The sequence below is a fragment of the Malania oleifera genome, chromosome 8 (assembly GCF_029873635.1).
Source record: "Malania oleifera isolate guangnan ecotype guangnan chromosome 8, ASM2987363v1, whole genome shotgun sequence".
Classification (NCBI taxonomy): domain Eukaryota; kingdom Viridiplantae; phylum Streptophyta; class Magnoliopsida; order Santalales; family Ximeniaceae; genus Malania; species Malania oleifera.
Window position 1 is genome coordinate 97,248,921 of NC_080424.1, and position 4,263 is coordinate 97,253,183.

Below are 4,263 nucleotides of genomic sequence, written 5' to 3' on the forward strand. Positions count from 1 at the left end.
AGGCCACCATTGCATCCAGCTCGTTAAGACAAAGAGAATCGTGCAAACCGGAGCTCGAAAGGAGTTCAGCAGACGGCTTATGCGCCCCATCGGAGCAGAACGCTTCGCCCCGCACCGGTCACGCGCCGGCGACCAATCCCTCATGCACTGCACGCGTTGCACGCATGTTCCTCGCCCAATCTGCCTCGACCCGACCCAGAAGAAACCTGACTCATACCTGATCAACCCAAGATCCGGTTCCTGACCCGGGTCTGACCTCCATCTCAACGCCACTTCAGCGCCATGTCAGCAGGCCCTACCACGTCAGCTGCTATGTTATCAGTAAGCCCCACCCCTGCCACGTCAGCAAGTTTGACCAAACTTTGACTGAGTTTTTTAGAGTCGTTTTGAAAAATTAAAGTGGATAATGGGTGCTTATATACATGGATGGACCCAAGACCCAATTAGCTTGACCTTTTGGGTCAAATTTGTGTTCACTCATGTGTATGAAACCCACCCATGGGCTCCTTCAGTCCTTACAAGTGGTATCAAAGCCAACGGTTTGTAACTCTTAGTGAGCGACATTGTAAAAAGTCGAGATGAGAAGTTAATTCTCCTGACGTGCTAACAGTTGGAGGATCAAGTGTGTAGCTGAGGCCAATAAAGATCATCTAAGTTACGAATGGATCCGAATAGGGTCAAGACGTGGGAGTTAGGATTGGTTTGGAGGCACGTGGAATGCAATCTGAGGCACGTAAGATGCCATTGCTAAGGCCCACTTGAGCAATTGTTGGAGAATTGTCCTAGAAGGGAGACGGTTTCCGTTCAAGGGGGAGCAGGAACTCACAAGTGAGGGGGAGATTGTTGAGAATTCCACTTGTGAGTTTGTTCCACATTGGAAAATTAAAGTGCATAATGGGTGCTTATATACATGGATGGACTCAAAACCCAATTAGTTTGAGCTTTTGGGTCAAATTGGTGTTCACCCATGTGTATCAAGCCCACCCATGAGCTCCTCCAGTCCTTACAGTAGGTTCCCTCTACCCTAGTGCGTTATGCAGCTACTGTCACATCTGAAGCTACTAGTGCACTCTTCTTTCTCAACAAACCCTCAGGCGAAGAGTTTGTCTCGTCCAACCGTAACATGTTTACATACATAGATACTTCTAATATCATAATACTTTATTTCTTTCTATCATTATTCAATCATACACATATGTTCATGTTCATAGTTTAAGCATTGCATTTCATTTCACTTTAAGTGACTCTTTTCCATTTTACATTGTTTACATTTCACATTTCATTTTCATTTCATTTATTTCCATTTTCATTTCATTTCATTACATACCCAGCATATTTCAGCTATTTTACTCAACATCTTTCAATTGTTTTATCCAATATTTTTTAACTGTTACATATTTACCCAACATCTTTCAACTGTTTAACCCAACATATTTCAAATGCAATGGAATGAAATAATAATTGAATGAAATAAAATATTATATAACAAATATCTAAACTCAATATAATTAACCAATCTATCAATTGGGATAGCTATGTTTCTCTGATGCTAGGAAATTTGGTGCCAAATGGCACGCAGTGATTGCAAGAAAATGTAAATTGCCCAAATCCAACTTTAGATTAGTAACATATAAGGATCAATTCGAGAAAAAGCTAAACATTTCATTTGCCAACACAGCAAAAAGTAGAACAATTTTATTAAGGCAATGTAGTCACAATTTTTGGACACAAATGTTCAACACTCTTTCCGTATATTTTGGCAAGTATTAGCTTTGTCCATCTTGTTAGGGTCATTGCTAAGTCAAAGTCTACATGAAATCAAAAAAGGAGATGTCCTGCTTTAAGGGAAGAGGAGAGCATATCTCCCATTCTCTACACGAACTATGTAAAGACTGCTGGAATCATATTCTAAGCTGGGAATCGCTAGCTAGCTAGCTTTTTCTTTGCCTATATATATATATATATATATATAGACTAATTGCGAGGTTAGCTAGGTGGTGTTTCTGAAATCCATTTGTGTTGTATATCTCAAGCTGTGTTTGGATGCATTGAATTGAATGGAATTTGATGGAAGATGGAAATTTAATTCCCACACCGTATATGCATACAAGTGTTTGCTTGCATTTTAAGGCAAACACTGGTAATATGACTAAATTAATTTACATAGTTCGTGTAGAGAGTGGGACAATATTTTTTAACTGTTTTATCCAACATTTTTTAACTGTCATATATTTATTTAACATCTTTCAGCTGTTTTATCCAATATTTTTTAATTGTCACACATTTACTCAACATCTTTCAACTGTTTTACCCAATATTTTTTAACTGTTTATATAATTGCATTAACACACACAAGTAGCATAGTTCATATCCTATTTTATTCACAATGCATTAACTTGCATCTTATACATTTAACATATATTTGCACAGAATTTCATGTCACACGGTTTAACAATAAAATTCATACATTACCCGTAAAATAAGTCAACCAACATTTAACGTTTATATAACGAAAATACCTTTCATTCTTTACATAATTATTCTGAAAATATTTTTCCACTTTCATCAGTTCATTTTCACATATACATATCTAATAAATAACCCTAAATTTAAAAAAATATAATTTAAACAGTTGACATTTTACGTATATCGAAACATATACACGTAAATATAACACAATTTATTTTTCATTAAATTCATAAATATTCTGATTTAATATATATATTTTTTTCTTACTTGATTTCTAGAATTACGCCAACAGGGACCCTGAAAAATAACTGTGGCGTTCACCCTAATCCTGAATCAAAAATCTTAATTCCGTAAAATTAATCCTAAATAAAATACTATTTTAATATTTTCTAGGGTCATAAATCCCAAATTAATAGTTATACTCGTAAATATAACCAGTTTGCCAAATTTTTCAAATCTCACTCTCGCGTTGGAGTGAGACCTAGAAAATCTCAATTGAAACTTTACTTATGTCAAAATGATGATGATCACGACTAGGACTCCATGGTGGTGCCTGATCGTTAATTCAACAACAGATTTAACGAGAAATTGAGAAATTAGGGGATGGTTACCTTACCCAGGAATGGTACCTACGCTACGCCGCTTTCACGACAAATCCGCTCCCGTAGAAATATCGGTGGTGGAGTTAGGAATCCAACGACACCTTCCGTTTCTCGATTGACCGAACATCCGCCAAAAAATTAAGAAGAGAGAGGGACGGAGACAAAGTGAAAAACGAAGGAGGCGACGAGTGCAGGAGCTCTGTGCAACTCAACTTGCAGAACCTGCGAGTGCTTTATCCCTTTCCTTTTTTTTTTCTCTTTTTTTTTTCTTTACTTTAACTTAACCTATATATATATATATATATATATATATATATATATATATATATATATATCTTATCCTTATATATTCATATATACATCATATTATTTATTCAATAAATTAAATTTAACAATACTTAATTAATTGATTGATTAATAATAAATAATTTATTTATTTATTTGATTTAATAATGTTTAAATAACTAATTAATCAATAATTACTCTTAATTTTAATTTTTTAATTAATTAATTAATTTTTTTAATAATATTTTTTTTTTCGGGTTATTACATAAACCGCGGCGGAGGGGTGACAAGTCACCCATCGGGTTTTGACCCATTTTGTCACCCCTAGTGATGAGGAAAAAAATAATTTCAATTTAAAAGTTCTAAAAAGAAATGAAATCAATAAATTAGTACAAGTGTACATTAGACGACATTCTTGTGGTTAAAATTTGAGATGCTAATGTTTGAAATCACATATTCAAATTTCATGAAAGGTGAATAGAGATAAAAGATGGACTATTTCTTTGTGGAGCTCACACCTAATGTAGACTTCCTATTGACTCAAAAATAAATAAATAAAATGCCCACACACAGAGGCAATTGTAGTGTTATATTATCAATTTCGTATATTAAATTATTTTTTATATATTGAAATAATAATTATAGAGTTTTTCACTTTTTCTCGCTAAGAAAAGACTTACGAAGTTTTTAATAAAATAAAGAATCAAGTGTTACATCCTAAATTTGGTTTCTATCTTTGTAAATCATATTTTAAGTAGAAGAATTTAGTTTAAATCAAAAAAAATTATAGAATTTAAAATTATTTGGTTACCAGTTATGTATATATATTGTCCATTGTAAGTTAGGAATATATTGTATTGCTCAAGAAGCTAAAAAAATATAAGAAAATAAATAAATAAAATATTCA